An 18,846-nucleotide genomic window follows, 5' to 3' on the forward strand; every position below is an offset into this window, starting at 1 on the left:
CTGTAAATTGCCCCTAGTGTGTAGGTGAATGGTAGAATCTGGGGGGGGGGGGGTTGATGGGAATGCGGAGAGGATAAAAAAATAAGATTAATAGAACATAGAATTAATAGAAATAGAACGTTGGATTAGTGTAAAAGGGTGGTCGGTTGATTCACTGCAAATTGCTCCTAGTGTGTGGGTGAGTGGTACTAACTGGGAGGGAGTTGTTGAGAATATAAAAAGAATAAAAATAAATTGAATTAATGTAGGTGGTTGATGGTTGGTGTGCACTTTGGTAAACTGAAGGGCCTGTTCCTGTGTTGTCTCTCTTTGTGACTCAGAAATGCCTCCAATAAGCATGCCTTGCATTTTCTGTGCAACTAAATATCTCATGAGTGATTTAGCCATGGCAAGCACTGCTGGACTGCACCACCTGGTCCGTGTGCAGTAGGGCAGTCAGTGCCTGGATTAATGCTCATCAAGCGTCTTCCTGACAGCATCTTTCAGATCTCAGTGCCCCAGGCAGGATGCCCTTGCCCTCCAAATATCAGGCTGTTTCTGCTATACTTCCACAGCCACTGTCTGACCCCCTGAACTTGCATTATTGTATTCCACTGTCTAAGGACACAATCCTAATGCAGGCATATAGGATTAGTGTAGATGGGCAAAAAAGGTTGGCTTGGATATGGTGGGCCAAAGGCCTGCTTTGCTCTGGAATTGGGATTGGAATTGGGATTGGAATTGGTTTATTATTTCACATGTACAGAGGTACAGTGAAAAACTTTGTTTTGCATGCCATCCATGCAGATCATTTCATTACAACAGTGCATTGAAGTGGTACTAATGTCAAGAGGCAGTACACTCTTAAGGGCAAGACCCTTAACAGTGTTGAAGAGCAGAGAGACCTTGGAGTGCAAGTCCATGACTCATTAAAAGTGGCTACACAGGTAGACAGGGTGGTTAAGAAAGCTTATGCAATACTTGCATTTATTAATCGAGGTATTGAGTATAGGTGTCAAGAAATTATGATGCATCTCTGTAGAACTCTGGTTAGGCCACATTTAGACTATTGCATGCAATTCTGCTCACCTCACTATAGGAAGGATGTTGAAGCTTTAGAGAGGGTGCAGAGGAGGTTTACTAGGATGCTGCCTGGATTAGAGGGCATGTGCTATCGGGAGAGGCTGGACAAACCTGGGCTCTTTTCTCTGGAGTGGCGGAGGCTGAGGGGTGATCTGTTGGAAGTGTATAAAATTATGAGGGGCATAGACAAGGTGGACAAGCAATATCTTTTTCCCATTATTGAACGATCCAATACCAGACGGCATGCATTTAAGGTGAGAGGGGGTAGGTTCAGAACAGACGTGAGGGGTACGTTTTTTACTGAGAGAGTGGTGGGTACCTGGAATGCGTTGCCTGATAGGGTGATGGAGGCAAATTCATTGGGGGCTTTTAAGAGGGGCTTGGATGTACACATGAATGAGAGGAAAATAGATGGATATGGGCATTCTGTAGGCAGGAGGGAATAGCTCTGTCGGCACAACATTGTGGGCCGAAGGGCCTGTTCTGTGCTGTACTGTTCCATATTCTATGTACAAGGGAAAACAATAACAGAATGCAGAATAAAGTGTTACAGTCACAGAGAAAGTGCAGTGCAGGCAGCCAATAAGGTGCACGGTCATAACAAGGTAAATTGTGAGACAAAGAGTCCATCTTATAGTACTAGGGGACCGTTAAGTAGTCTTATAACAGTGGGGTAGAAGCTGTCCTTGAGCCTGGTGGTACGTGCTTTCGGGCTTTTGTATCTTCTGATAAAGCGGTCCAAGTTGGATACATCTGAGCTGATGTTTGGACAGTAAAGAGGAAGAAAGTGGAACAAAGAGACAAGAGATGATGTTTAAGTCTGGACCCCCATCAGCTGCACCACAGATATAACTCAATACAAGAGGTGACAGGGTAAAGAATTATCTGTTTCTCTGGTCATGTATAATAAGACTCAGTTAGAGAATTCTCCGACTGATTGTCTCTTCTGATCTTTCTCACTGACAAATCTCTAATTTTCATGTCATCAGATACTTATGATTATCGTCTTTCAGTGTCCAAGTACAAATCTTTCACCTCCATCGGACATGGGAGTAAATCAGATGCTGATGGCTGGATTACACCAATCCCAGCCCAAGATCAGAACAGAAGATGAAGAAGCGGGAGTTGGCCACACTGGCTCTCAAACCTGCTCTGCCACTCAACAAGGTCACAGCTGATCTAATCATTGAATCATAGAACCATAGAACACTACAGCTCAGAAAACAGGCCATTTGGCCCTTCAAGTCTGTTCCAAAACGTTATTCCGCTAGTCCCATTTACCTGCACCCAGTCCATAACCCTCCAGACCTCTCCCGTCCATGTATCTATCCAAATTATTCTTAAAACTCAAGAGTGAGCCCACATTTACTACATCAGATGGCAGCCCGTTCCATACTCCCACCACTCTTTGAGTGAAGAAGTTCCCCCTAATGTTCCCCCTAAACTTTTCCCCTTTCACCCTAAAGCCATGTCCTCTTGTACTTATCTCTCCTAATCTAGGTGGAAAGAGCCTACTCACATTAACTCTGTCTATACCCCTCATAATTTTGTAAACCTCTATCAGATCTCCCCTCATTCTTCTACAGTCCAAGGACTGCTCAATCTTTCCCTGTAACTCAACTCCTGAAGACCCGGCAACATTCTAGTAAATCTCCTCTGCACCCTTTCAATCTTACAAATATCCTTCCTATAGTTAGGTGACCAGAACTGCACACAATACTCCAAATTTGGCCTCACCATTGTCTTATACAACCTCACCATAACATCCCAACTCCTATACTCAATACTTTAATTTAAGAATGCCAGGATGCCAAAAGCCTTCTTTACAACCCTGTCTACCTGTGACACCACTTTCAGGGAATTATGTATCTGAACTCCCAGATCCCTTTGTTCCTCCACACGCCTCAGTGTCCTACCATTTACTGTGTATGTCCTACCTTGATTTGTCCTTTCAAAATGCAACACCTCACACTTGTCTGCATTAAATTCCATCTGCCATTTTCTGGCCCATTTTTCCAGTTGGTTCAGGTCCCTCTGCAAACTTTGAAAGCCTTCCTTGCTGTCCACTAGGCCTCCAATCTTAGAGTCATCAGCAAACTTACTGATCCAATTTACCACATTATCATCTAGATCATTGATATAGACAACAAACAACAATGTCCCCAGCACCGATCCCTGAGGTACACCACTAGTCACAGGCCTCCAGGCTGAGAAACAATCATCCACTACCACTCTCTGTCTTCTCCCACACGGCCAATTTCAAATCCAGTTTACAACCTTTCCATGGATATGTAGTGTCTGAACCTTCTGAATTAACCTCCCATGTGGGACCTTGTCAAAGGCCTTACTAAAGTCCATGTAGACAACATCCACAGCCTTTCCTTCACCTACTTTCTTGGTAACCTCCTCGAAAAACTCTCCAAGATTTATTAAACACGATCTACCACTCACAAAGCCATGCTGACTATCCTTAATCAGCCCTTGGCTGTCCAAATACTTGTATATCCAATCTCTCAGAACACCTTCCAATAATTTACCCACTACTGATGTCAGGCTCACTGGCCTGTCATTACCTGGTTTACTCTTAGATCCTTTTTTAAACAACGGAACAACATGAGCTACCCTCCAGTCCTCCAGCACTGCACCCGTGGCTAAGGACATTTTAAGTATTTCTGCCAGGGCCCCTGCAATTTCTACACTAGTCTCTCTCAATGTCCAAGGAAATATCTTATCAGGCCTGGGGTATTTATCTACCTTTATTCGCTGTAAGGCAGCAAGCACCTCCTCCTCTTTAATCTCTATATGTTCCATGACACTATTGCTTGTTTGCCTTCCTTCCATATCCACTATGCCAGTTTCCTGAGTAAATACTGATGCAAAAAAACTGTTTAAGATCTCCCCATCTCCTGAGGCTCCACACATAGACGACCACTCTGACCTTCTAGGGGACCAATTTTGTCCCTTACTGGCATCCAGGAAGTAGATAGAAGGGTGACTGTCAGGGGAGAGAAAAGGATAAAGAAAATGAACAGGCAGATAGTTCAGAGGATCCTGGAGGCTGTTCCCCTCAATAACAGGTTTTCCACTTTGGAGGCAGTTGAGGGGGATGACCTGCAGGGATCAAGCAGCAGTAGCCAGGTCTCTGGCACTAGGACCAGTCCTGCTGCGCAGAAGGGAAGGGAGGAGAAGAGGTAGGCAGTTGTGATAGGGGAATCGATAGTCAGGAAAACAGATAGAAGGTTCTGTGGCAGTGAGCATGAATCCCGGATTGTATGTTGCCTCCCAGGTGCCAGGGTCCGGGATGTCTCTGATCGGGTCGACAGTATTCTTGAGCGGGAAGGAGAACAGCCAGAAGTCGTGGCACATATTGGTACCAACGACATAGGTAGAAAGAGGGATGAGGTCCTGAAAAGTGAGTCTAGGGAACTAGGCAGAAGGCTGAAGAACAGGACCTCAAGGGTAGCAATCTCAGGATTGCTGCCAGTGCCACGCGACAGTGAAGGTAGGAATAGGAGGAGATGGCAAATAAATGCGTGGCTGAGAAGTTGGTGCAGGAGGGAAGGTTTTAGATTTTTGGATCATTGGGATCTCTTCTGGGGAAGGTGGGACCTCTACAGAGAGGATGGGTTACACCCAAACCTGAGGGGGCCAATATCCTTGCAGCCAGGTTTGCTCGGGTGGTTCGGGAGAGTTTAAACTAGTTTGCTAGGGGGATGGGAACCGGAGGAGTAGGTCAGAGGAAGAAGGGGATGGGGAAAAATCAAATCTAACAGGTAGAGAGGCTTTGAGGAAGGAGAAACATAGTACAGGGTATAAAAGTAGTAAGGCGGACGGGCTAAAGTGCATTTACTTAAATGCAAGAAGCATCAGGAATAAGGGAGATGAACTGAGAGCTTGGATAAGTACCTGGGACTACGATATTGTGGCTATTACAGAGACATGGCTGACACCTGGGCAGGAATGGATATTGAATATTCTTGGTTTTCAGTGTTTTAAAAGGGATAGGGAGGGGGGGAGAAGAGGAGGAGGGGTGGCGATACTGGTCAGGGATACTATTACAGCTGCAGAAAGGATGGATAATGTAGAAGGATCCTCTCTAGAGTCAATATGGGTGGAAGTTAGGAACAAGAAAGGAGCAGTTACTCTACTGGGAGTATTCTATAGGCCCCCCGGTAGCAGCAGGGATACTGAGGAGCAGATTGGGAGGCAGGTTTTGAGAAGATGCAAAAATAACAGGGTTGTTATCATTCAACTTCCCAAATATTCATTGGCACCTGCCTAGTGCCAAAGGTTTAGATGGGGCAGAGTTTGTTAAGTGTGTCCAGGACAGATTCCTGTCACAGTATGTTGACAGGCCGACTAGAGGGAATGCCATATTAGATCTAGTTTTAGGTAATGAACCGGGCCAGGTGACAGATCTATCGGTGGGTGTGCATTTGGGGGACAGTGACCACTACTCCATAACCTTTAGCATTGTCATGGACAGGGATAGGAGCAAAGAGGACAGGAAGATATTTAATTGGGGAAAGGCAAATTATGAGGCTATAAGGTGAGAACTTGAGAGTGTAAATTGGGATGACATTTTTGAAGGGAAATGTACTGTGGAGATGTGGTCGATGTTCAGGGATCTCTTGCAGGATGTTAGGGATAAATTTGTCCCGGTGAGGCAGAGAAGGAATGGCAGGGTGAAGGAACCATGGGTGACGAGAGGTGGAACAACTAGTTAGGAAGAAGAAGGCAGCATACATAAGGTGTAAGCAGCAAGGATCGGACAGGGCTCATGAAGAATATAGAGTAGCAAGGAAGGAACTTAAGAAGGGGCTGAGGAGAGCAAGAAGGGGACATGAAAAGGCTTTGGCGAGTAGGGTTAAGGAGAATCCCAAGGCTTTTTTCTCGTATGTGAAGAGCAGAAGGATGGCTAGAGTAAAGGTAGGTCCGATTAAAGACAAAGGTGGGAAGCTGTGCCTGGAAGCTGTGGAAGTGGGTGAGGTCCTCAATGAATACTTCTCTTCAGTATTCACCAAGGAGAGGGGTCTTGATGATGCTGAGGACAGTGTTGGTAAGGTTAATGTTCTAGAGCATGTAGATATCAAGAGAGAAAATATTAGGACAGATAAGTCCCCGGGGCCTGACAGAATATTCCCCAGGCTGCTTCGTGAGGTGAGGGAGGAGATTGCTGAACTGTTGGCTAGGATCTTTGAGTCCTCATTGTTCACCGGAATCGTACCGGAGGATTGGAGGGTGGCTAATGTTGTCCCCTTATTCAAAAAAGGTAGTAGGGATAGTCCAGGGAATTATAGACCAGTGAGCCTTACGCCTGTGTTGGGTAAGCTGTTAGAAAGGATTCTAAGAGGTAGGATCTATGAGCATTTAGAGAATCATGGACTGATTAGGGACAGTCAGCATGGCTTTGTGAAGGGAAGATCTTGCCTCACAAGCCTGATAGGGTTCTTTGAGGAGGTGACCAGGAAGATTTATGAGGGTAGTGCAGTAAATTAGATTAAAAATAAAGTTCTAAATTAAGGCAAAAATTGATTCACAGAATGAAATGAAAAATTACGGGGAAAAAAACACCAAAAAGAAACCCATAGATGTTAGGAGTATGCACAAGGACTGAAATTCAGACTAGACGGAGTCATGACAAAACTTAAGAGCCAAAATTGTGGTGCAGACCAATTAAAACAAAGGGAAATAACTCACAGGGTAGTGCAGTAGATGTGGTCTACATGGATTTTAATAAGGTGTTTGACAAGGTTCCGCATGGTAGGCTTCTTCAGCAGGTCAAGGGATCCAGGGAGGCTTGGCTGTGTGGATTCAGAATTGGCTTGTCTGTATAAAGCAGAGGGTTGTGGTGGAGGGAGTGCATTCGGATTGGAGGGCTGTGACTCGTGGTGTCCCACAGGGATCAGTTTTGGGACCTCTAATTTTTGTGATATTTATTAATGACTTAGATGAGGGGGTGGAAGGCTGGTTAGCAAGTTTGCGGATGACACAAATATCAGTGGTGTTGTGGATAGTGTGGAGGACTGTCGAAGCTTACAGAGGGATATTGATAGGATGCAGAGCTGGGCTGACAAGTGGCAGATGGAGTTCAATCCGGAGAAGTGTGAGGTGCTACACTTTGGAAGGACAAACTCCAAGGCGGAGTACAAGGTAAATGGCAGGATTCTGGGTAGTGTGGAGGAGCAGAGGGATCTGGGGGTTCATATCCACAGATCACTGAAAGTTGCCTCACAGGTGGATAGGGTAGTTAAGAAAGCTTATGGGATGTTAGCTTTCATAAGTCGTGGGATCGAGTTAAGGAGCCGCGAAGTAATGATGCAGCTTTACAAAACTCTTGTTAGACCACACTTAGAGTACTGTGTCCAGTTCTGGTCGCCTCATTATAGGAAGGATGTGGAGGCGTTGGAAGGGTGCAGAGGAGATTTACCAGGATGCTGCCTGGATTGGAGAGTATGGATTATGAGGAGAGACTAAAGGAGCTAGGGCTGTTCTCATTGGAGAGAAGGAGGATGAGGGGAGACATGATAGAGCTATACAAGATATTAAGAGGAATAAATAGAGTGGACAGCCAGCGCCTGGTTCTATGGTTCTATGGTTATCCTTTTACTCTTAATATACTTGTAGAAACCCTTGGGGTCTTCTTTTTGCCTTCCTGATTTCCTTTTTTAGTATTTTCTTACTTTTTTTATAGTCTTCAAGTACCTCATATGTTCCTAGTTGCCTATACCTGCTATACACCTCTCTCTTTTTCTTAACCAGATCACCAATATCCCTTGAAAACCAAGGTTCCCTATGCTTGTTTACTTTGCCTTTAATCCTGGCAGGAACATGCAAACTCTGCGTTCTCAAAATTTCGCCTTTGAAGACCTTCCACTTCCTGAGCATGTCTTTGCCAGAAAACAACTTATCCCAATCGACTCTTCCGAGATCCTTTCTCATTTCCACAAAATTGGCCTTTCTCCAATTTAGAACCTCAACTCGAGGACCAGACCTATCCTTATCCATAATTAACTTGAAACTAATGACATTATGGTCACTGGACCCAAAATGCTCACCTACACATACTTCTGTCACCTGACCTGTCCGGTTCCCTAATATGGGATCAAGTATTGCATTCTCTCTTGTTGGTACCTCTATTTATTGATTTAGAAAACTTTCCTGAACACATTTGACAAATTCCAAGCTATCCAGCCCTTTTACAATGTGGGAGTCCCAGTCAATATGTGGAAAGTTAAAATCCCCTACTATTACAACTTCCTGTTTCTTACATCGGTCTGCTATCTCACTACAGATGTGTTCCATCATGCAGGATGGAAACAGGCCCTTCCGCCCACCGAGTCCATGCTGACCATCAAGCACCCATTTACACAAATCCTACACTAATCCCATTTGATTCTCCCCACGTTCCCATCAGCTCCCCCTACATTCTACTATTCACCTACACATTTGGGACAATTTGCAGTGGCCAATTAACCCACCAACCCACTTGTCCTTGGGATGTGGGAGGAAACTAGAGCACCAGGGAGAAACCATGTGGTCAGAGGGAGAACGTGCAAACTCCACACAGACAGCGCCAGAGGTTAGGATTGAACCGAGGTCATAGAAGCTGTGAAAATTGTTGCTGCGCTAGCTGCACTACTCTGCCAACCCATTTTTGTTTCTTGTCGGCCTTGCCCGTCTTAACCTGCACCTCACTGCATCCTTCCCCTGCCCATGTCCCACTCCCCGACCTGGGCCTCCTTCCCATTCTTTGTATGTTCCCCAAAGATCACCTCTCTGTCTGTAACAGCCTTAAATATATCCAATGACTCTGCTTCAACAGCTTCCTTGGGTACTCCAAAGACTCATCACCTTCTGAGAGTCTCAGTCATGGAGAGATACAGCACAGAAACAGGACCTTCGGCCCACCGAGTCCGTGCTGACCATCAATCACCCATTCACATTAATCTTGCACTAATCTCATCAACTCTCAGTTCTCCTACCACCCACTTACACACTAAGGGGACTTTACAACAGTCAATTAATCTACCAAGCTGCATGTTTTTGGGATGTGGGCGGAAACCAGAGCACTCAGAGGAAACTCACACTGTCACAAGCAGAACATAAGAACATGCAATCTCCACACAGACAGCACCAGAGGTCAGGATTGAACCCGGGTCTCTAAAGCTGTGAGGCAGTGGCTCTACCTGCTGCGCCACAGTAGTGTAGCGATTAGCGTAACGCTTTACAGCGCCAGCGATCCAGGTTCAATTCCGGCCACTGTCTGTAAGGAGTTTGTACGTTTTCCCCGTGCCTGTGTGGGTTTCCTCCGGATGCTCCGGTTTCCTCCCACCTTCCAAAGATGTGCAGGTTAGGAAGTTGTGGGCATGCTATGTTGGCGCCGGAAGTGTGGTGACACTTGCGGGCTGCCCCCAGAACACTCTACGCAAAGATGCATTTCACTGTGTGTTTTGATGTACATGTGACGAATAAAGATATCTTATCTTACCTTATCCATTCTATAAGGTATAGAGTCATACAGCATGAAAATGGGCCCTTTGGCCCAACTTGTCCATGCCGACTGTGTTAGCCAGCGAGCTGGTCCCACCTGCCCGCGTTTGGCCCATAGCCCTCTGACCTCTTCTATCCATGTACTTATTTAGATGACTTTTAAATGTTGCTAATGTGCCTGTTGCTGAGGAGAGAAGAAATTCCATCTCCTCTCTGTTTTAAATGGGCAATTCCTTACTCTGAAACTGAATCAGGATTCCCTCACTCGGGGAAACATGGCCTCTGCAGCTACTGCGTCAGGCTCCCTCAGTTCCTTATGCATCTCCAGTCCGAGTAGCAGGCGTTGCCTGTTCCATGAAACCAGTGCAGTTCCAGATCTCCAAATCACAGGACTGTGCCTTCAAGCTGCTGCCAGTGAGTTCTCAATCCCAGTCCTGGAGTTCACACACAGCAAATGATGGAGGGGTTTCTGGTGTTGAGGTGTGCAAAGGCATTAATGTGCATTAGTACAGAGACTAACATACTGGACTGGCAGGACTAAGGGGTGAGATATGAGTTCAAATCGCACCATGGTATCTGGGAAATTTAAATCAAGGTATTTCAATAATTCTTGAGTCACTGTCTAATATTAGTAAGCACACCCAAATAATATTGGATTATTGCAGATCCCCATGTGGTTCACCAGTACCCTGCTGGGAAGGAGACCTGCTCTCCTTCCTTGATCAGATTCCAGACCCAACAATGCTGAGGCCATATGGGGCCTGGAGCAGATCACCCACGATCATAGAACATAGAACAGTACAGCACAGGAACAGGCCCTTCAGCCCACGGTGTCTATGCCGACCATAATGCCAAATTAAACATCCCATCTGCCTGCACATGGTCTGTATCCCTCCATTCCCTGCCTGTTCAGGTGCCTGTCGAAATGCCTCTTAAACCTTGCTATTGTATCTGCCTCCACCACCTCCTGGCAGTGTGTTCCAGCTCTCTCTGAAGTAAAAAAAAACCCTGCCTCACACATCTCCTCTAAACTTTCCCTTTCTCGCCTTAAAGGTCATATTGAATGGCAGGGCAAGCGTGAGGAGCCTATTCTTGCTCCTATTTCCTTATGTTCTAATGTGGTTAATTCTTATTTTCCCTTGGCATAGGCAGGCCATTCAGTCCAGGGGGGACAGGCCATAAGTGGTGATATATACGTCTTTTGGCTTTTGGCATGCTGGTGTTCATCAGTCAGGGCATTGAGGATAGAAGCATTGAGAAGGTTGCAGTTGTACAAGATGCTGGTGAGGCTGCACTTGAAATATTGTGTTCAGTTTTGGTCACCCTGCTGTAGGAAAGTTGCTATTAAGCTGTAAAGAGTGCAGAGGAGAATTACAAAGATGTTGCTAGGAATCAAAGGACTGAGTTATGGAGAGAGGTTGAGCAGGTTGAGACTTTTTTCATTGAAGCGTAGGATAATGAAAAGTGATCTTATAGAGGTGTATAAAATTATGAGGGGCATAGACAGGGTGAATGTACAGAGTCTTTTTACCAGGATTGAGGAATCAAGAACTAGAGGGCATAGGTTTAAGGTGAGAGGGGAGAGCTTTAATAGGAACTTTTTCACCCAGAGAGTGGTCAATATATGGAATGAGCTGCCAGAGGAATTGATTGAGGCAGGTACATCAACAACATTTAAAAGGTACTTGGACAGATACATGGACAGAAAAGGTTCAGAGTGATATGGGCCAAACGTGGGCAAATGGGTCTAGCTTAGATGGGAATCTTGGTCGGCATGGACCAGTTGGTTGGAAGGGCCTGTATGACTCTATCTACAGTATTTATAACTGGTATTACAATTTCATTGCTGGTTATCCTTTGCCAGTCAACAGGCTGTCTCTTCCTTTGTCCAGAAATACCTTGGAGGATTTCGTCATTCCCCTTGGCCAGTGTCTTTTTGTTGCTGCCTGAGAATAAGAATACACACAGGGTGACTCGTCCTCAGTCACTGTGTTTGAAGCAGCTCATTCAATTTCCACCTTCTCTTTTTGAATGAATTCACAGCAATGCTTGCAGGAGGTGGGAATAATGATCTGTGAGAAGGGATTGTCATCACAATTTTGTCCATGGGCTTTCTGTGCATGATAGTGGCATTGAAGAGCACTTAGACAGGCAATGAACATACAGGGAATGGAAGGATATGGACCATTTGCAGGTAGATAGGTTTATTTAAATTGGCATCATGGTCAGCACAGATATTGTGGGCTGAAGGGCCTGTTTCTGTGCTGCACCGTTCTATGTGCAGCTTTCTGTTCAAGGATGCTTTGGAATGCAAACGGATGTATGTAGTGTTGGGTGTTTTGGGGGAGTGTGGATATCAAGGTCATAAGCAAACATTCAGCAACACATCAAGGACGTGTGTGTGTGTGTGTGTGTGTGTGTGTGTGTGTGTGTGTGTGTGTGTGTGTGTGTGTGTGTGTGTGTGTGTGTGTGTGATACACATCTGTTCAAAGGGAACCCCAAAAGCAGTCGGCTCATGAATCTGGATATAAATGGGAGCCTGTCATTCAGCTCTCAAACTTTGCCATGGCTCATCTCCACTCAAACTTCATCTTACCCCTATGGTTCTCTGTCCCACAAACCCATGTTACAGTGTGCTTTGTAATCTTCAATTGATTCCCCATCTCTGTAGGCTTTGGCAGAGAGTGTGGTTGCAAAAACCCACCTGGTTCATTAAAGCTCTTCTGGAAAGAGAATCTGCCATCTTTACCCAGTCTGGCCTGTATGTAATTCTAGACCAAAAGTTCTGTTTTTGACAGATATTCCTTGATTAAAAAAGTGATGCATCCCTGGAAAACATTGGAAAAGCACACAAAGCGCTGGAGAAACTCAGCTGGTGAGGCAGCACCCATGGATAGAAATGGACAGTTGATGTTTCAGGCCGAGACCCTTCATCTGGACTGGATGAAGAGTCTCGACCCAAAACGTCAACTTTCCACTTCCCTCCACAGATGCTGCCTGACCCGCTGAGTTCCTCTTGCAGACTGTGTGTTGCTCCAGGTTCCAGCATCTGCAGTCTCTTGTGTCTCCATCATTCAGAAAATTTGTAAATTGAAAAAGCTGGAGAAAATGCATGCCAGTAATCTCAGTGCAAGTTCAAATGCACAGAAGTGCAGGAAGATAGGATTAATATAGATGGGTGCCCACAAGTCAGCATGGACATGGTAGGGGAAATGGCCTCTTTCTGTGGTGTATGACCCTAGGACTCTACTTGCTATGGTGAAAAATAGCTTTGTAAATTGAACATTCGTTGAGCAGGAAGCTACTGTCGGCAGGCAATTTGGTCATCATCAAGGCAGTGCCTCCCCACCACTAGCTCTTGTCAGGAGCATCTGCATCCTGACAAGGGAGGCACTCCAGTGGCTCTACTTCGTTAAGAGTTTTGAGGAGATTTGGTATGTCACCAAAGACTCTTGCAGATTTCCATAGAAATACGGTGGAGAGCATTCTGACTGGTTGCATCACAGCCTGGTATGGAGGCTCCAATGCACAGGATCGCAAGAGGCTGCAGAAGGTTGTTGACTCAGCCAGCTCCATCACAGACACAACCCTCCCCACCATCGAGGACATCTTCAAGAGGCGGTGCCTCAAGAAAGCGGCATCCATCACTGAGTACCCTCACCATCGAGGACATGCCCTCTTCTCGTTACTACCATCGGGGAGGAGATACAGGACCCTGAAGACCCACACGCAATAATTCAGGAATAGCTTCTTCCCCTCCACCATCAGATTTCTGAACAATCCATGAACCCATGAACACTACCTCATTATTCCTTTATTTATTTTCCTAATTTTATGTCTTTTTACTGTACTGCTGCCGCAAAACAACAAATGTCACGTCATATAAGTCAGTGATAATAAATCCAATTCTGATTCTGATTCTGATCCTTGGAAAGTGTACAAAAAAAGTAAGAATAACAAATATCAGGAAAGTTAAGAGCCATCGTCACTGCCTCCAGTTCTGAGCAAGGAAACGGTTCTGTAAATGGTCACTGATACATTTCAATCCATTGCATTCAGTGGTGCTGAGAGCAGCTGGAAGCATCACCTCTGTTTTTGCACTGACCACAACTTATCCTAAATAGAAGCAGTTCTCAATTTACCATTGAATGCAATAAGCTAGTACCCATGGTAACGTCAGTCAGCATCTGGCTGTGTGACGTAGCACACATTTGAAGAATAGTTGTTGTGCTGGAAGTGTTTCTAGAAGCTAAATTCAATAGATTGTGACATCTCTGACTGCTATTTTTACTGGCTCTGACTGCTGTAACATAAGGAGCTGCAGATGGTCCTGTTCTGTTTTTAGCTGATGGTAATGTTTTATCATTTGTGACCCAATGCTCTGTGTTGGTGAGTTTGAGAGAAATCGTACCCTCTTCCTCATCGCTTCACTCTCGGAACTGAGTGGGAGTCATTGGCCCCCTGGCAATAATGCTCCATGTCGACGTAAGGAATGGGACTACTCCATGTTGCAGCTCTATAGAACTCTGGTTATACCACACTTGGAGCATTGTGTTCACTTCTGGTCATCTCATTGTAGGAAAGATGTGGAAGATTTAGAGATGGTGCAGAGGAGATTTACCAGGATGTTGCCTGGATTGGAGAGCATGTCTTATGAGGATAGGTTGAGTGAGCTCGGGCTTTTCTCTTTGGAGAGAAGGAGAATGACAGGTGACTTGATCGAGGTGTACAAGATGATAAGAGACATAGATCGAGTGGACAGTCAGAGACTTTTAGAGAAATGGAGGTCTATGTGGGAAGGAAGGGTTAGAAAGATCTTAGAGCAGGATAAAATGTCGGCACAACATTGTGGGCTGAAGGGCCTGTACTGCGCTGTAATGTTCTATGTTCTATGTCAAAAGCCAAGAAAATGTAAAGTGTTAGATCAGACTAGATTAACTTATTGTCATATACACCAGGGTGCAATGAAATTCCTTGTTCACATGATGAGTGCAAAACAGCAGAATGATGCAAAGATTTGTAGTGCAGTTTGTCGTAGTGCAAAAACAATCCTAAAGTGACAAAAGCAGAATAACCAAGAGAGGTAGAGTTAAATGTTCAAGAACGTAGCAGCACCACAGGGAAGGGGGTGTGAAAGAGGTGATTGGTTCAGAAGTCTGATGGCAGTGGGGAAAAAGCTGTTCGTAAGTCTTGATGTCCAGGCTTTAAAACTCCTGTATCTTCTCCTGAAAGGTAGAGGAGAGAAAAGGGAATAGCCAGGGTGGCAGGCATCCTCGACCAGACTGTCAGCCTTCCTGAGGCAAAGCACTGTGAAGATGGACCAGATGGAAGGAAATGAGTCTGTGATGGACTGGGCTGTGTTGAGCACTCTCTGCAGGTTCAGTTGGTCAAGAACAGAGCAGCTGCCATTACTAGGCTCAGAATACATTCTATGGTGCACCTGGAGATGTTTGAGGAATCCTTGTGGACTAACTTCATGAATCCTGGTGATCAGACACCGAAGAATGTAAATATGCTAATGCACCTTCTTGGAAAAGAACGTACAGGAGTGAGTTAGTAGGCGTACAGGAGTGAGAGAGATCGGCTGGCTGAGTGGTGTTGCAACAACAACCTCGCTCTCAACGTCAGCAAGACCAAGGAATTGATTGTGGACTTCAGGAAGGGGAAGTTTGGATAACACACACCAGTCCTCGTTGAGGGGTCAGCGATGGAAGGGCAGAGCAGCTTCAAGTTCTTGGGCGTGAACATCTCAGAGGATCTATCTGGGGCCCAACACACTGATACAATCACGAAGAAGGCATGTCAGTGGGTCTACTTCATTAGGGGTTTGAGGAGATTTGGTATGTCACCAAAGAATCTTGCAAATTTCTGTAGATGTACGGTGGAGAGCATTCTGACTGGTTGCATCACAGCCTGGTATGGAGGCTCCAATGTGCAGGATCAAAAAAGGCTGCAGAGGGTTGTAGACTCAGCCAGCTCCATCATGGGCACAACCCTCCCCGCCATCAAGGACATCTTCAAGAGATGGTGCCTCAAGGAGGCGGCATCAATCCCTAAGGACCCTCACCATCTGGAACAGGAGGAGGTACAGGAGCCTGAAGACCCACACTCAACGTTTCAGGAACAGCTTCTTCCCCTCCACCATCAGATTTCTGAACGGTCCATGAACATTACCTCGTTATTCCTCTTTTGCACTATCTATCTATCTATTTATTTATTTATCTGGTTATTTATTTATATATTTATTTGTAATGCAGTAATTTTTATGTCTTACACTGTACTGCTGCTGCAAAACAACAAATTTCACAACATATGTCAGTGACAATAAACCTGATTCTGATCACTGCAGCAGTGTGGAGGGACCAGGAGAGGTTGCTGGTGATATGGATGCTAAGGAACTTGAAGCCGTCGACCATATCTGCAGCAGCTCCATTGATGAGGACAGGGTTGTGTTCACCCACGTCATCCTCCCACCACCGCTTCCTTAGGTCAATGACCGTCTCTTTCGCCTTGCTAACATTAAGGTTGTTATTCTGACATTGTTCAGAATAACGTTGTTGTTCTGATACCATGTCACAAAGTCGGCAATCTCTTTCCTGTATTCCATCTCATCGTTGATGTTGACCCGTCCGATAAGAGTGGCATCATCGGCGAACTTACGGATCGAGCTGGCACTGTATCTGGCCACACAGTCACGGGGATACAGGGAGGTTTTCCATCTTTGAGAGCCACCTTTCAGCAAAGCCAGACACCGATGACAAAATTCAGTACCAGCTCCAGTGGCTTTCTGAGTGTCAAAGACCTCAAACCTGACACTAATCTCTCAGTCCACTGGGCAGCAGTGATAATTGCCTTCCTATATGTACAAGATGATAAGCGGCATAGATCGAGTGGACAGTCAGAGAATTTGTCCCAGGACGAGAATGGCTAACACAAGGGGGCATCATTTTAAGGTGATTGGAGGAAGGTATAAGAGGGATGTCAGGGGTAAGTTCTTTACACAGAAAGTGGTGGGTGTGTGGAACGCACTGCCGGCAGAGGTTGTGGGGGCAGTTACATTCGGGACATTTAAGAGACTCTTAGATAGACACATGAATGATAGAGATATGGAGGGCTATGTAGGAGGGAAGGGTTAGATGGATTTTAGAGCAGGATAAGATGTCGGCACAGCATTGTGGGCCAAAAGGTCTGTACTGTGCTGGAATGTTCTATGTTCTCTGTTCTATATACTTCAGAGACATGGACTTCCTACAACAGATACCTCAAAGCACAGGAGAGGTACCGCCACTGATGTCTCTGCAATGTCCTCCAAATCCACCAGCAGTACAGACATGCCGATGCCTGTGTCCTCTCCCAAGCCAACATTCCCATCATTGGGGCTTGGATTATATCAGCCAGCTCTGATGGGTCGGTGGCATCATTCCCATGCCCAACAGCAGACTCCTGGATCAGGCACTAGGAGTTCCTTCATGGCAAAAGGTTTCCAAGACAAAGATAACATTTCAAGGATATTCTCAAAACATTGAAAAAATGTAATGCACTCACTGAGTCATGGGAATTCCTGGCCTTTGTTCCAATCAAAATGGAGACGAATCATCAGGAAAGAGAATATTTTCCTTCAGCAGCAGGCAGTTGCCAAGTGGTGTAGGTGGTTGAGCCTAGAGTCACAGAGTAATACAGCACAGAAACAGGCTCTTCGGCCTAACTCGTCCATGATGGCAATCTGCAAATATCTCGTCCTCAGTTGTGCCGAAATAGTTTGAGGAGGAATTTTATACAAATAGGTTAAACAGAGTCCTTGTAGCGGACATTTAACCTGTTCTATTTTTACAGATCCTATAACAAACCACAGGATGGTGTAATTATGTGCCAATTATGCTCTTATGCATCTTATTTACAAACCAAATGAAACAGAGATAATTATTTCACTTGCTTGCCAATGCTCATTAAATAGTATAATTAATGCACTTGTCTGGTTCTCAGTAAGTATATATGCTGCCTGTACGTAATGAACAAGGTGGTCTCTAGTATGACCCATTGAACCATGAATAAGGAATCTGGGGCTAGTCAAAACTGGTGGGAATTTATTTAACCCCCGTCCATCCACAATGTCCAATGTACTAACAGAGCATGATCTAGGAAACCTTGCATAACATTTACACACAGAAAGCCATCTGACCCAAAAGTTCAAGTTTATTGTCATAGGCAAATGCGCCCAGGGTATAAATGCCATGAAAATTAGCTTTTTGCGGCAGCAGCACAGTAAATTACAAACATGACAAACATAAATTACATAAACTTAAAGTAACGTAAATTATACATAACATACACGACACAATAAACAAAAAATAATATGACATGAGTGCAAGTTGAGGGAAATATAGTCTGAGGTAGAATTAGGGTTTTTCAGGTCAGTTCAAGAACCTCTCAATGGTGAGGAAGAAGCTGTTGTTGAACCTTGTGTGGGTCTTCAGGCTCCTGTACCTCCTGCCTGATGGTGGCAATGAGAAGAGGGCATGGCCCAGATGGTGGGGTCCTTGATGATGGATGTTGCCTTCCTGAGACATCGCCTCTTGTATATGTCCTTGATGGTGGGGAGAGCTGTACCCTATGCTCCATCCTTGCCTCCTACACCCCTTATTCATTGAATACACTGCAGATGCTGGAATCTGGAGCAACAACCAAACTGCTGGAGGAACTCAGCGGGTCGAGCAGCATCTGTGGGGGGGGGGGGGGGGGGGGATTGTTGACGTTTCGGGTCGAAACCCTGCAGCAGTATCCTCCACAACTCTGCAACTCTGACTCTATTAGCTGGGCCGTGGCTGGAGAACCGTGCGCAGTTCTGTCACCATACTGCAGGAAGGATGTGATAGAAGTGGAGGAGGAGGGAGGATAGGAGATTTATGACGATGGTGCCAGCGACGGGGAATTATAGTTATAAGGAGAAAATGTCGAGGTGGGGTTGTTTCCTTTGGAAGAAAGGAGGCTGGGAGGAAATCTAATTGGGATGTATAAAATTGTGAGGGGCCTGACGGTGAACAGAAAGGAAATATCTCCCTCAGTAGAGAGGTCAGTAACCAGGAGGCAAGAACTGAGGTTAATCGATGGAAGAATTAGAGAAGAATTGAGAAAAAAATTAGATCATTCAACAATTGTTGGGGGTCTGGGAACTCATGAACAGGTGATGGAGGGAGAAACCCTTGCCACATTAAAAAAGTATCTGGTTCAGCACTTGAATAGGGGTGGCCTGCAGGGCTGTGGGTCAAGAGCTGGGAAGCTGGATGAAACTAA

General features: G+C 45.4%; 1 protein-coding gene across 5 annotated transcripts in view; it reads left to right on the plus strand.

The window, feature by feature from the left end:
• The window catches only part of dpp6a (dipeptidyl-peptidase 6a), a 546,960-nt gene that overhangs the window by 360,795 nt on the left and 167,319 nt on the right, over positions 1-18,846 (plus strand). The window lies entirely within an intron of this gene.

Source organism: Pristis pectinata, chromosome 5 (assembly GCF_009764475.1).
Source record: "Pristis pectinata isolate sPriPec2 chromosome 5, sPriPec2.1.pri, whole genome shotgun sequence".
In the NCBI taxonomy this organism is placed as follows: domain Eukaryota; kingdom Metazoa; phylum Chordata; class Chondrichthyes; order Rhinopristiformes; family Pristidae; genus Pristis; species Pristis pectinata.